At 48.0% G+C, this 14,848-nt stretch overlaps 1 long non-coding RNA gene and 4 pseudogenes across 1 annotated transcript; 1 reads left to right on the top strand and 4 right to left on the bottom strand.

Annotated features, from left to right (window-relative positions):
* Positions 1 to 804: 804 nt before the first annotated feature.
* Positions 805 to 913, bottom strand: LOC147185923 (5S ribosomal RNA; annotated as a pseudogene).
* Positions 914 to 1,281: 368 nt separating this feature from the next.
* Positions 1,282 to 1,401, bottom strand: LOC147185922 (5S ribosomal RNA; annotated as a pseudogene).
* A 702-nt stretch (positions 1,402 to 2,103) lies between these two features.
* Positions 2,104 to 2,212, bottom strand: LOC147185921 (5S ribosomal RNA; annotated as a pseudogene).
* A 244-nt stretch (positions 2,213 to 2,456) lies between these two features.
* Positions 2,457 to 12,722, top strand: LOC147185920 (uncharacterized). Its single transcript, XR_015099191.1, has 3 exons — positions 2,457 to 2,969; positions 5,010 to 5,166; positions 8,667 to 12,722. It is a non-coding gene; the product is annotated as an uncharacterized LOC147185920 (long non-coding RNA).
* Positions 12,723 to 12,940: 218 nt separating this feature from the next.
* On the bottom strand, positions 12,941 to 14,053 carry LOC147185919 (18S ribosomal RNA; annotated as a pseudogene).
* Between the last annotated feature and the right edge of the window lie 795 nt (positions 14,054 to 14,848).

The following is a 14,848-nucleotide window of genomic DNA, read 5'->3' as shown; positions in this document are numbered from 1 at the left end:
TTGGCCTTGGATTGCCGGTCCTCGGACACATGAGAGATTAGAGCCTTGAAACCTTTGCTCAAGGACCTCAAAAATCACGAAGGGATCTAATAAATTCCATCCGATGAAACCCATATTGATGGATTAACTCTGGCGCTTTAAGAGGGGCGGGTCTGCCACTGACAGGTAACAGTTAGCGCAACGTATAAAGAGCGGCATCACAGTTAGTTTCAATCACGGTTTGCTGCGTTCGCTATCGGCAGTTTAAATAGCGTGTAAAGCCTTTCTGTAACAGTGGTGTCTTTTATTTAGTTACTTTTGCACAGTTGTCATGTTTGTGCGGTCGCACTAGAATGTTTGTTTGAACCAAGTAATTTGCGTTACAGCTGGAGTCAATAATGTCGGCAGTTCACTTCCGGGTTTGGCCGTTGGGATTTGGAGTCGTTTTGCTCGATTCAGTTATGTTTGCTGAATGCTTTCTCATGTTTGGAATAATGAATATTGATAATACATAGTTTAAAATCATGGTTGATTTAATTATTTATTATTGTGAAATTGAAGGTATTAATTAATGTTGTATTAGTGGTAGTGGTAATAATAGTAGTACTCAGAGAATGGTTAGAGATCAGCCATCTCGTTACCTCTGCGTCCCGCATCCTAGGCGCAGGCGGAAATCCCAAGCTGCTTCATGTCCAAGTGCAACACATCAATAAGAGATTTAAAAATGTCAGTTCAACGTTGTGGGTCTCCCAGTTAAGGCTGAAGTGAAAAAAATGAGAAAAGGAAGCGCAAAATAACGTGAAAGAGTGTTCACGTGGGTGCAAACGCTTACAGCACCTGGTATTCCCAGGTGGTCTCCCATCCAAGTACTAACCAGGCCCGACCCTGCTTAGCTTCCGAGATCGGGCGTTCTCAGAGTAGTACGGCCGTAAGCGAGAAAAGACTTGAAAATTGTCCCCTTTATAGCTGACAGGGCACTTCCGGGTCGGGGGGGTGGGGGGGGGGGGGGCAGAGTGGTGGGGTGAATTTTTTTCATTTATTAACCCCCTCCCGAGTGCACGAAGGAGGGACCCGCACCCGTGCTGGTTTGAGCGCTCAGACTGTCAGGCTCGCATATGGTCCGCTGCGAGCAAGCAGTTCTGCGGTAGTTGATGTCTGTTTGAAAGTGTGCTTTTCCAGCGGAGGTGCAACACACCTAGGAGATTTAAAAATGTCAGTTCAACGTTGTGGGTCTCCCAGTTAAGGCTGAGGAAAACATTGAGAAAAGGAAGCGCGAAATAATGTGAAAGAGTGTTCACGTGGGTGCAAAAGCTTACTGGTATTCCCAGGCGGTCTCCCATGCAAGTACTAACCAGGCCCGACCCTGCTTAGCTTCCGAGATCGGACGAGATCAGGCGTTCTCAGGGTAGTATGGCCGTAAACGAGGAAAGATGTGAAAATTGTCCCCTTTATAGCAGACAGGGCACTTCCGGGTCTGGGGCGGAGTGGTGGTGTTGTGGACAGACAAATATGCTCTCAATTATTTCTTGTTTTACTTTGAAGGATCTATTCCAACGTTCGGTTTGTCCACTATATATGCTGTGTGTGTTTTACTTGACGATCACCAATTCTAATAAAACAAGAGACTTTCACGCAGATTTTTCCTCCGTTTATCCAGCCGCCTTGGGGGGTGACACGCGGGTATACTGCATAAGTAAGCCGCTGACAACAGGTGGGGTGATTTTTTTTCATTTATTAACCTCCTCCCGAGTGCACGGAGGAGGGGCCCGCACCCGTGCTGGTTTGAGCGCTCAGACTGTCAGGCTCGCATACGGTCCGCTGCGAGCAAGCAGCTCTGCGGTACTTGATGTCTGTTGCAAAAGTTGGCTTTTCCAGTGGAGGTGCAAAAGCATCCAGCAGGCGGAAATCCCAAGCTGCTTCATGTCCAAGTGCGATCATGACTGATCCCGTGCAGACGGCTCCCTCTATTGGACATTAATTTTATTCCAAAGAGACGTTGATCTGTCAAATCAATGTGAAGGAAACGATTTCAAACCACAGGATGAGTGAAAGTTGAATAACAAATGAAAGCCAAAATTTTAGGAAGAGCAGTGATTTGTGTTGTGAATTGGAGGTGGGTGCAAAAGCTTACAGCACCTGGTATTCCTAGGCGGTCTCCCATCCAACTACTAACCAGGCCCGACCGTGCTTAGCTTACGAGATCGGGCGTTCTCAGGGTAGTATGGCCGTAAGCGAGAAAAGACGTGAAAATTGTCCCCTTTATAGCAGACAGGGCACTTCCGGGTCGGGGGCGGAGTGGTGGTGTTGTGAACAGACAAATATGCTCTCAATTATTTCCTGTTTTACTTTGAAGGATCAATTCCAACGTTCGGTTTGTCCACTATATATGCTGTGTGTGTTATACTTGACTATCACCAATTCTAATAAAACAAGAGACTGTCACGCTCGCTGATTTTTCCTCCGTTTATCCAGCCGCCTTGAGGGGTGACACGCGGGTATACTGCATAAGTAAGCCGCTGACAACAGGTTATGGGCCCAGGAAACCCCCAAGAACGACTGAAGAAAGTTTGAAGCCGCTGAGAAGAGCGACGAACTGCGAACTCGGCGAAGAGGTTAGTGTAGCTTAGCTTTTAGCTGCTAACAGTGCTACCTCGTGGTGCTACCCTAGGCTACCGTAGAAGCTATGGAGCAGCCAAGCCACGTCTCAAGCAGATGGTCACGTTTAACTTTTAACGGAGATGAGAAACAGTATGAGCCCTGGGAAACACAATTTTTGGCCTACTTGCGGCTACAGGGGCTCAAAGAGACTATTTTGAGTGAAAATCCGCAGTTTGCTGACGTTGATGAAGAGGCTAAGGACAAGGAACAGAACGGGATGGCCTATGCAGAGCTGATACAGTTTTTGGACGACAAAAGTCTAGGCCTGGACATGCGCGAAGCTGCGGATGATGGGAGAAAAGCCCTCAAGATGCTTCGAGAGTACTATGCAGGTAAAGGGAAACCTCGCATAATAAACCTGTATTCTGAACTGACAAGTCTGCAGATGAGAAGCAAGGAAAGCGTAACAGATTTTGTGATTAGGGCAGAGACTATCATCACGGCGCTAAGAAATGCAGAGGAAGTCATGAGTGATGATCTTCTCATAGCAATGGTGTTGAAAGGACTTCCAGAATCCTTCAAACCTTTTGCAGTGCATGTGACAGAGTGAAGAAAAGCTAAAATTTGCTGACTTTAAAACTAGACTGTGATCATATGAAGACACAGAAAATTTAATTGTTAAATTTCTGTTTAAAATTTAATTAAACACAGAAAAAAGTTAATTGTTTTTGGCACAAGACCAATCAAACACCAAGCTAAAATTATGGTAAACTCAATTGAGATAGAAAGAGCGTATGAAACCAAGTTTCTCGGATTAGTAATAGACTCAAAACTATGTTGGAAGCCACATATCGATAACGTAAAAAGAAAAATAGCCAAAACCGTAGGGATCCTCTACAAAACCAAGGAAGTGCTAAATAAGAGATCTTTGTACACATTATACACTTCATTATTATTACCATATATGACCTACTGTGTGGAAATATGGGGAAATGCCTGCAAAACAAACACACTCCCTATTCTCAACCTACAAAAAAAGCAATTCGAATTATTAATAGATCAAAATATACGGAACCCACAAATCCACTATTTATCAAATTAAATACGATGAAATTTTATGACCTGGTTGACTTTAAAATCGCCCAATTAATGTACAAAGCACACAATAACCTGCTCTGCCAAAACATTCAGAAGTTTTTCGAAATTTGAGAAAGCAGCTATGATTTAAGAGGTACCAACTTATTCAAAAAACTCAAAACAAGAACAAACACCAAGCAAAGAAGTGTATCTATCAAAGGTGTTAATCTGTGGAATAATCTCGAAACGGACCTGAAAATGAGTAAATCGCTTGCTGAGTTCAAAAGCAAATTCAAAAAAATAGTACAAACAACCTACATCAATCAGAGTTAAAATGATCAATTCAAAACATTAAATATAATGATAAATCAGAACTAAGTTGATAAATAGAGAAAGGTATATAAATATCCATTATGAATACAAGAGAAAATTGACACAAGAGTGTCAGGGTGTGGAAGTATATAATCCCGATACAAACCAAAAGTTGTAAAAATATCACGGTTAAGGGTAAAGTATGAGCCTTAATGGAGACTTCTTTCTTCTTACTTTTTTCTTTTCTGATTGATATAAAAATGATTTATTAGATACAATCACATAACGGGGTAGGACTAGATAAGTTTTTTACTTCTTCCTACTCCCTTGAACATAATAACTGTGTTGAATGAAGATTGATTTCTTTCTTTTTACTTTTTTATCTACCTTATTTTCTGTCAAATTATTACTGTATATATGTTTTATGTTCAATAAACAAACAAACAAACAAAACAAACAAAAACTCTGCGCTCAGGTGTCACATAATGTGATGAAAGTGAACGTAAAAGATAACACTTGTTAAGGAAATATTCCGCTAGAAGTAGTAGTAGAACATTGTTGAGGAATTTCATCTTGCTATGAGAACTATTGACGCTAGTCTCTGTCCTGAACATCTGCTGAAGTACTTAAAACAAAGAATGTAGTGTGAAGTTTAGATCCTATTTTCACTTGGTTAATTAACAGCCCCCGGAGGGTTTTCCTGCCTCCACCACCTCGTAAAAATCCCTGAATGCTGTCAAGTGCCTTCGAAGAGGAACCCTAATCTCAAGATTTGTGGACCAGCAGCAGTGGTCTATACTTTGTCATCATGTCAAGATCGAACTTTGCTTGACTTTCTTTGTCTCTGATTTTTACATAAGGGGAAGGACTGCCCGCCCCTAATTAACATAATTAACATACTATGCCTATATATACATGTGACTGTAGTTGTTCGGGGCTTCCGAAAGAAATCTGAAACTCTCAGAAGCCCAAATCAATTTGTGTTGTGCTGTGATAAACTGAAAAAGTACGACGTGGTGTTGGGTCTTTATTCCGCCTTACAGAGGTATAAAAGGACTTGTGTCCAAGGAGACAAGAAGCAAACGAAAAGCTGACTCTCCTCAACAAATGGCGTCACGAACAGGATTCCTCTGGAAAAAGACAGACACCGGTTCCAAGACCTTCAAGATCAGGCAGTAACCAGGAGCCCCGCTAAATAAGGTAAGGAGACACACCTGTTATTACGGGCGAAGTGTCAAGATTCGGCTTATGTCCAATCAGAACGATCAAATCAAACTGCCCTGATCCTGAATGTGTTGAACCAAGTATAGTGATTGGATCTTGTAGGTGGCAAATAACAAATTGATAATGAGTTTTAAGAGATATGTGACTATGGAAAAATGAAGTACTGTACAGGAAAAAGGAATTAAAGAATAGGTGTGAGGTATATTCAAAACAATATACCGTCCAAAATTTGCCACTGAGTAGTAGATAACTGAATTGGCACAGTTATTGAGTCACCAAGTAGGCGGTTTAAATTAGGTAGAACCGCTGAGTCGTAGGTTTGGCTAGTAGCTGACGAGCAAAGACCAAACTGAGTTAGTAGGCAATTAAAAAATTAGTGGTTAATTGCTGAGGCAGGTCCAGGTAATTTTTATTATTCTGGATGCTGTTAAAGTGTAGGACTGCCGACTGGAGATCGGGGTCTGAGTAAACAGCTGTATTTTTAGGGCAAGTTAGGGACAGCTCCATTGTTACAATTAGAGAATTGTGTGACGTCGCATGGTCCATTAAAGAGCGAAATTGACGGCCAATATGATAAAAACCTGGTGAATTTTAGCTTGGCTGAACGGCCTGAAGGCAAGGAAATGGTTAAAATCCAACTTGAGAATGCACTGAATACATACAGAGGAATGTTGTGTGGGACGGAAAAGAAAAAGGAAAAAGAAGTGGAGATAAAGAGAAAGGCAATTGCTAATTTACAGGAGAGGAAATTGTTGCCGAATGATTATTCATGCGCCGATCTTTGGCTGGCATCTGGTCATTTGGAACAAGCGGTGTTGCGCAGGCTGAAAGAAATCGAAGGATTGAGCCAAAACAAGATGGTTTCGAACAGTAGACGGTTGTTAAAGAAGGAGAAAGCACATTGGGATTCGATTCGAGCCGTTTTACATTTCATGGCCGCCGCGCATGTTCGAAAAGAAGTGAATCGACAAGATCATACAGAAAAAGATACGCGTAATGACGCAGCGTCCGCACCTCCACCACCGTATGGGGAGAGTGCGGTGACCATGGCCCCCCTCTATGCTCTGAGTGGCCATTTGAGCATAGACGAAGCAGGGGGAGAGAAGGCGGGTGATCGACCCGTAGCCAGGGGGCTTGAGCCGTCCGCGATAACGGCTCTACCAGCCACACAGAACATTTATCCCCCTTATCTGAATTGCAGACACAATGGCAAGGGGTTAACTCAAGTGAGTTAAAGGACGCTCGCCGCCCATTAACAGGGGAGACCTTAAACAGTATGCGTGCTGTGCAAGGCGCACGCCCAACTGGAAAAAACCTCCAGGAAGGGGGGGTAGCGCATTCCGGCAACTCTTCAGGCACACACCTAGATACATTGTGTGCCGAACTTCCTCCCAACCTGCCCAAAGCAGTTCATCAACAACTGGTAAAATTAGAAAAGGGTATGCAAATTAAACCCGATGATGAAAGAGCTAGTATTTGGGATGTAACCACTTTTATAACTAATGAAACGGAATTGGCGAGGCAGGTGTTGCTGGATTTCCCTAAAATTGATTATGACATGCAGATGTGGGCAATAGATTGGCTCAAAAGTAAGTATTTACCCAAAGAAATTATGGACCTGTTGGGAAGAATAGCTTCCAGGACGTTGACGAGGTCGAATGATAAAAAATTGTCAGGCGACAATACACAAACTACCCCCGAACTGGTAACTGCTATGCCGCTGCGTGACCAAGGGCAGGGACCGAGGGTCTATAGTCCCTATTCGATTACTGATTTGACGGCTATTGTTGACATGCTACCATCAATTTTTCAGGGAGGCGCTGTATGGATGCGTAAAGTGCAGGATATTGCAGGTGGACAAATGTGGGCTATGGGAGATATTCGAGTGGTTCTTTCCCGCTGCCTCGGTGCTATGGGGGCCACACAAACAGAAATGCAGGCGGGTACTACAGCATTATTTGATGATACTCCATTTACTGGAACAGCTCACTATGGTGCGATTGCAGATGCACTGAGATCCCTTTACCCGCCCCCCCCCTGGGTCCCCTACAACAATTGGCATTTGAATTGTCACCTGAAATAGATCCAACGACTTATTTAGTTAATTGTGTGGATGCTTGGGTGACTGCCACAGGTCAGGACCCCAATGGTCATCCAGGGAATCGAGCCTTGTTCAGGCAGGCGGTGCTGCGAGGTTGTCCGCCTGATGTGCAAAAATTGATGACTCACCACTTTGCCCACCTCAGATGACACGAACTGGCGAACGCATTTCCTGTTCTATGTGCAGCGATCCCGGGCCAAGGCCAAAGAGGAGACTGAGAAAACGTCCAGACTACAGAATGACTTACTGCATTTACAAATACAAGAGGCCAAGAGAGTAATGCATGCAAAAAAGAGAAACTTGAGAAATCTAACCAAATGTCAATCAGTGTCTCTAAACAGGCTCCGCCGCGGCTGATCACACCCCCGCCGCAGCTCCAAGCCCCACCTCAATACTATAGCCTGCCCACGAGGCGAGGCCGTAATGCATGGCTGAAGGGAGGGCCGGTGCGAGGGGGTGGGCGTATGGGGGGGGAGTCCCTGGAGCCAAGCTGGCTGTTACATTTGTGGTGTCGAGGACCATTGGGCACAGGATTGCCCCCACCGCAGGAATCTGCCTGTTTGGAAATCAGATTACAACCACCAAGTCCAGCCTCCTCTACCACAAAGACCACAGCAGTGGCGGACAACAGCGCCCCCAAGTGGTCAGTACCCATCTGCTCCCTGGGTACCCGACTCCCAACAATAGAGGTGTCCGAAAGCCGCAAGTGAGGGAGCAAGGGCCGAGCCTCTCACCACGGTCCGGATAGTGGGAAGAGACATTCATATGATGATCGACACTGGGGCGAGATACTCCACCCTCAACTTGCTGCCTCCAAACGCCTCTCTGACATCCCAGACTCTGTGCCTAGTCGGCTTCTCGGGATCACCGCTGGCCTCACCGGTGACTGCACCTCTTCAAATACAGTGGGGGGGAATGACATTCGAACACCCATTTGTTTTCCAGAAAGACTGTCCGCTGAACCTGTTGGGCCGAGACTTGCTCGTCAAGGCCAACGCCTCCATTCTTTGCAGCCCAGATGGACTGAAGGTCACGTTGCCGAATGGACAGTATTTCACCGCCTCAAACAATGGGGATGATTTCAACTCCCAATGCCTACTGACACAAAGTAGCAATCCTATGGTTTTCCACCAGGGAGCGAATATCTACTGGTTATCACTCAAATCAGTTGAAGATCCACCACTGAACTCTGCCATGCATCAGTATCGGCTTTGGTCTCCTTGGGTTTCCGCCCTGCGACCTTACCATCCGCCAATCGATCCTCCCCACTGCACGATGCTATACGACAGACTGGGGGATGAAATTTATCGCATGGCCTGGTTTGATGAAATGCAAGGCAATTTATTTAACGTTCCCTCCTCCTCAATTATTGTAGGACCTGAGGGTGTGGCAGCTGAAGTGGACCTGCCTGAGGACCTCGTTGACTGGTATCGTATGTCTGACACAGCCTCACCGCACATCTCGCTTGCGTTGAGTCCGGCTCATCAGGCTAAAGAATTGGGACCAATGGTAAAAAGGGCGGACAAGGTCCCCGATTGGCAATTGTCCGAAGTTCCAAACGTACTATTTTCGCCATCTACGCAAATGTACAAAATTTTGATTGCAACTACCGACACCACCGTAGCGGAGGAGAATTGGCTTACGAGATCGCACGGTTGTGAAAGAACCGACGCGGAGGGAACAGAGGATATGCTTTCCTCTCTTCCCCCAGTGGTGTGGTCGCAGGGTCCCACTGATGTTGGTAAGTGTGACATTCAGCCTGTGACATTTGATAATGATCTTTCTGCACCAATCTATCAACGTCAATACCCGCGTCCGCAGAAAGAAGTACACGGCATCACCCAAACAATCCGTGGTCTGTGGGAAGCAGGTGTCCTGGAGCACTCTACTTCACCCTGGAACACTCCTATACTGCCGGTTCTGAAGGAGGAGGGCAAGTATAGTATGGTCCATGATCTTCGTTTGATAAATAACTCTGAGCTCACTCCTACGGACCTGGTGCCAAATCCGTATATTGCACTAACCTCGATTTCGCCGCATCACACACATTTTTCTGTCGTCGATCTAGCCAATGCGTTTTTCTGCATACCACTAGCAGAATCACATAGGGATGTTTTCTCATTCACTCACCTTGGTGTCAAATTCAAATCACTTGCTTGCCCCAGGGATTCAATTTGTCTCTGGGGATTTTTAATCAAGTGCTTAAACGGCTACTGTCTTCTTTCCAACCTCCGGATGATGTTGTACTCATTCAGTACGTTGATGACCTTCTTCTCGCAGCACCTTCCGAGGGTTGCTGCTTGGAGGCCACGAGGTTGCTTCTCACGCATTTGGCCTGCTGCGGCCTCAAGGTCTCGCGGGAAAAATTACAATGTGCTCGCACTGCCGTTGCATTTTTGGGGAGATTGATCACGTCAGACGGTACTGCGATGTCAGCTTCTCATCAAGCGGCCATTCTCAATCACCCGAAGCCTGTAACGGTCAGAGAGATGCTCTCGTTTCTTGGGTTGACAGGTTATTCCAGGCAATTCGTCCCTGACTATGCCACGCTAACACTTTCCCTGCGGGCCATGATAAACGAAGTCGGCATGCGAAATCTGACCTCTCCACTTTCTTGGACGAGTCAGGCTGAGTCTGACTTTATCACCTTGAAGCAGCTTCTTGCGAAAGCAGCTTCTCTGGTGCGGCCTAACTATTCCAAACCGTTTTTCTTGGATGTTTCTGAAAACATCGGTTACAGCGGTCCTTTTTCAGAAAAGAGAGGGAGGGGGTGAACGACAAATTTTGACATACGTCAGCATGCAATTGGACCCAATCGAACAAAAATATTCAGCATGTGTCAGATATGCGGCAGCATTAGGCAAATGTTTGCAAAAAGTGGATCACATTGTGTTGAACAATCCCCTTACGGTCCTTACTTCTCACGCAGTGGCGGCATTTGTCTGTTCTAAAGATTTTACGATGTCAGCAAAACGAAGTGACAAATTGGACAGAATTTTACACAGACCCAATCTGACATACAAATCAGAAGGAATCAATGCGGCAGATGGAATGGTTGAAGGCGCACCCCATTGTTGTGCAGACCTTTCCCTGAATGAAGAAAAGCTCAGCGAAGGTTTGTATGCCGCACCAATATCGGAACCAGATTATAGCGTGTTCACAGATGGCTGTTGCTTTAGACATCCAACAGAAGGGCTGATCTCGGCCTATTTGGTAATAATCGATGATGGCCAACAAACAAGACAATTTAAGATACAAGAAACTGACAGAATAGAAGGGAAACAGTCGGCCCAGAGAGCCGAGCTGGTAGCAGTTATAAGGGCACTAGAGAGGGCGCAAGGATTAAGGGTTAACATCTACACGGATTCAGCATATGTAGTCGGGGCGATTTTTACAGAGATGCCCCTCTGGCGAAGGAATGGGTACAGAACAGCAGCCGGAACATCAGTTAAACATAGTATGGAAATCCAAAGACTCTGAGAGGCTCTGTTAAAACCAAAAGAAGTAGCCATTGTTAAATGCAGGGCACATACTGGAGGGACTTCCTATGTAGAAGTGGGAAATGACAGGGCAGATAAGGTAGCGAAAGAGACAGCGGGCTACAAAGTGAGCCAGTATGTATGATCTGGACATTAACCACCTTCTTGCAGATCAAGAGAGGGCATCCCACGAGGAGAAGAACTACTGGCTATCCACAAACAGGGTGGCCAGGGATGAGACTGGTTTGTATCGGCACAAAACGGACGGACGCCCAGTTCCGTCAGCAGATAAATTGAAGACTGTCAGAGTTTTCCGGGCCGCGCCGCGCCGCACACTTTTCAATCCGGCCGAGGGGCCTCTCCGCCGGCCACGCTTCGCCTCGTCGCCGGCCCTCTCCTCCGGTGCTCAAGATGACCTCTGCGGGCCGCGCTCCACGCTTCATTCATCCGACCGAGACGCATCTCCGGCGGCCACGCTTCGCCTCGTCGCCGGCCCTCTCCTCCGGTGCTCAAGATGACCTCCGCGGGCCGCGCCTCGCACTCTTCAATCCGACCAAGAGGCCTCCCTCCCGGTCGCACTCGGCCTCCTCGCTGCTAACTTCGTTTTTTATTGTATTTTTTTTTCTTCTGGGCCGCGCCACCCGAACCTCTTATCCCGCGAGGAGGCGTCCCTCGCGGTCACACTCCGCTTCGCCCCCGCCGCGGTGGAGATAACGAACATATATACACAACCCATGTATATATGTTCGTTTTTTATTTTTAGTTTTTATTTGAATTTAGTATACTTTCATAGAATTAATCACAAAGCTAGCAAATTCAGATAGCGAAATGTCAATGGCTGGCTATTTGTTGAAACCGTCCAGCACATCCATGGAGTACAAGAGAGCTCTTCTACTCAGGAATTTGGCAAACGTTGAACACCGTGTCTCAGTCAGTCCGATGCTCTTCAATACTTTGTCATTGCAAGAGGGCCATTTACCTCTCGCTCCAATAGGAAATCCATATACTTTGAAGCTCTTCGCGCACAACACGTGCACTATCGTCTTGCCGACTGTCTTGTATTTGGCAACCTTTTCCTCAGCCGCACTTTCAAGCGGGAAGTCCTCCGTTTCGTATCTAATCGTCACGTCAATGATTAGAACCCTTCCGCTTTTGACCGCCACTATATCCGGGATCTTCCACTTGCCCTCGCCGTCCAAGCATCTCCATTCTCTATATACCTCCCATTTCCATCGCACCATCTCTCTTTGGAGGTCCTCACAAATCTTGTTGTGTCTTTTTAACGAACTCGCATTGGCCCAGAATGTGAGACAGTGATTCGCGTTTCGCCAAACAACCCCTGCACCGTGATGACATGCCAGTCCTCATGTCGCATCGTCCTTCCTTTGTCGGTGCAAGGCCAGATCTCATCGCCAGTCCCATCAAGTACTGTCTTTGGGTGAATGCCACTTTTTGTGGGTCTCTTAGCCACGGATTGCTCGTTTTGTCGTTCCTGAACATCGCCACTCCTTTCCTATGCATGCCCTTGAGCTCCCATGCACGATTTTCCTCGTCTCTCCAATCGGGTATAGCAAGCTTTTTAGGCGCTGTCCCCGCTTGCTCATGTACTGCCGCTTCAGCAATAACCGGAGTGTCTTCGGCCTTGCCTCCTGCAGCTTTCCATAACGCCCACCATTTAGGCAGACCAACCATCTCTCTTGCAGTCAATTTGGTCCAGTCATCTTCACTCCAACACATTTTCCAAACGCATCTTAGCCGTATGCATGGCACCAGTTTCTCCAGTCTAACAACGCCCAATCCTCCATCGCGCGTCCCCTTCACGCCCCCGCCCCGCGCCTCTCCCCGCGGGCCGCCTTCGACGTCGCTGCCGCCGCTGCCTCCGCCGTCCTCCTCCGCCGTCCTCCTCCGCCCTCGGCGCATCTGGCCGCTCCAGACTCGGGGGGCTGGGGCGCGCCGGGGTGCGCCGCCGCCGCCGCCGACGGCATCGCGGGGTCGGGCCGCGGGGGCTGGGGGAGCTGCGGGTCGGGGCAGGCGAGTAGGCGACCGGCCAACGACCTGCACCGTACCCCCCGCCCGTCCCCTTCACGCCCCCGCCCCGCGCCTCTCCCCGCGGGCCGCCTTCGACATCGCCGCCGCCGCCGCCTCCGCCGCCGCCTCCGCCGTCCTCCTCCGGATCGCGAGTCGGCATCGTTTATGGTCGGAACTACGACGGTATCTGATCGTCTTTGAACCTCCGACTTTCGTTCTTGATTAATGAAAACATTCTTGGCAAATGCTTTCGCCCTGGCCCGTCTTGCGCCCGTCCAAGAATTTCACCTCTAGCGGCGCAATACGAATGCCCCCGGCCGTCCTTCTCAAACATGGCCCCAGTTCAGGTGGAAAAACCCACAAAATAGAACCGGGGTCCTATTCCATCATTCCTAGCTGCGGTATGCGGGCGGCGCGGGCCTGCTTTGAACACTCTATTTTCTTCAAAGTAAACGCTTCGGGCCCCGGGCGGGACACCCAGCCAAGGGCATCCCGGGGGCGTCCGAGAGGCAGGGGCTGGGACAGACGGTGGCTCGCCTCGCGGCGGACCGTCAGCTCGCGTCCCGAGATTCAAATACGAGCTTTTTAACTGCAGCAACTTTAAGATACGCTATTGGAGCTGGAATTACCGCGGCTGCTGGCACCAGACTTGCCCTCCAATGGTTCCTCGCCAAAGGGTTTAGAGTTTGCTCATTCCAATTACAGGGCCTTGAAAGAGTCCTGTATTGTTATTTTTCGTCACTACCTCCCCGCGTCGGGAGTGGGTAATTTGCGCGCCTGCTGCCTTCCTTGGATGTGGTAGCCGTTTCTCAGGCTCCCTCTCCGGAATCGAACCCTGATTCCCCGTTACCCGTGGTCACCATGGTAGGCGCAGAAAGTACCATCGAAAGTTGATAGGGCAGACATTCGAATGAGACGTCGCCGCCGCGGAGGGCCGGCGATCGGCTCGAGGTTATCTAGAGTCACCAAAGGGGCCGGGCTGGCCCGCCGCGGGGCGCCCGGCCCGCGGCCCCCGAGGGGGGGGGCCGGGACGCTGCCCACGGAGCCGGACCCGCGTGGGTTTTGGATCTGATAAATGCGCGCGTCCCCGTAGGTCGGCGCTCGTTTGCATGTATTAGCTCTAGAATTGCCACAGTTATCCAAGTAACGGCGGAGCGATCAAAGGAACCATAACTGATTTAAACTTAAAATTCACAGTGTGTAAATATGGGATTGAAATTTTATCTTGACATTTTATTTTCATCAGAGCAGTGAATAACACGAGATTTTTCGTTGTGGTACAAATCATAAAAAATGATTTTCTAAAAGCTTTCACAATTCATCCCTGGTATCAACACTTCATTTTCATGAAGTAGTTTGAAACAAAATATTTCTTTGTCATCATTTCTGGATGCCACAATTAAACATTTTTTGCATGGGTGATCATCATCCAATAAACCTGCTGTGGTCAGTATTTCTGATGATTGTCTTGTTCTCTTATTTTCCATCGCCACATAATGTTCTAAAATTGATGCACGGAATGTCTGGGGAAGGCCTTCATCAGTTCCACTGCCATCTGAAAAAAATAGCTTGTCTTGTGGGAGTGACAAAACTGTTTCGGGCGAACAATTTGAAAACACAATTTGTACAAGGCTGCATAAAGCCGGACGATCGCTTGGTTGTGCGTTGAAGTTTTGGACCCTGTGTTGTCAACCCGCGCCACTTTCGGCCTGCCTGGCTTGGTGGAGCTCCGGCGGGGACAAAGGCGAGTGTTGCAAGCGAAGAGGTGGAACCAACACGACCTGCCGGGACCAAAGCTGCTGCCCGCTCGGCTCCGCCAGAGATGCACGTCGCTTTGAGGGACAGGGGGCGCGGTGTGCAATCAAAGGAAAGAAAAACTTCCGAATCAAACCGCGCGAAGGTCCGGGACCGAACCGATGCCACCCGCTTGGCACTGCCGGAGTTGCGCGAGGCAGGTAGGGCCGAGAGTGGTGTGTGTGACAAGCGAAGCGGAGGAACAGCTCACGCCCACCCGTGAGAAATTTCGGACCGAGCCGTTTTTGCCCACGGC

This window comes from Hippocampus guttulatus, chromosome 22, assembly GCF_054856545.1.
Source record: "Hippocampus guttulatus isolate MCC_2025c chromosome 22, RoL_Hgut_1.0, whole genome shotgun sequence".
In the NCBI taxonomy this organism is placed as follows: domain Eukaryota; kingdom Metazoa; phylum Chordata; class Actinopteri; order Syngnathiformes; family Syngnathidae; genus Hippocampus; species Hippocampus guttulatus.
This window is presented reverse-complemented; position numbering and strand designations above follow the sequence as displayed.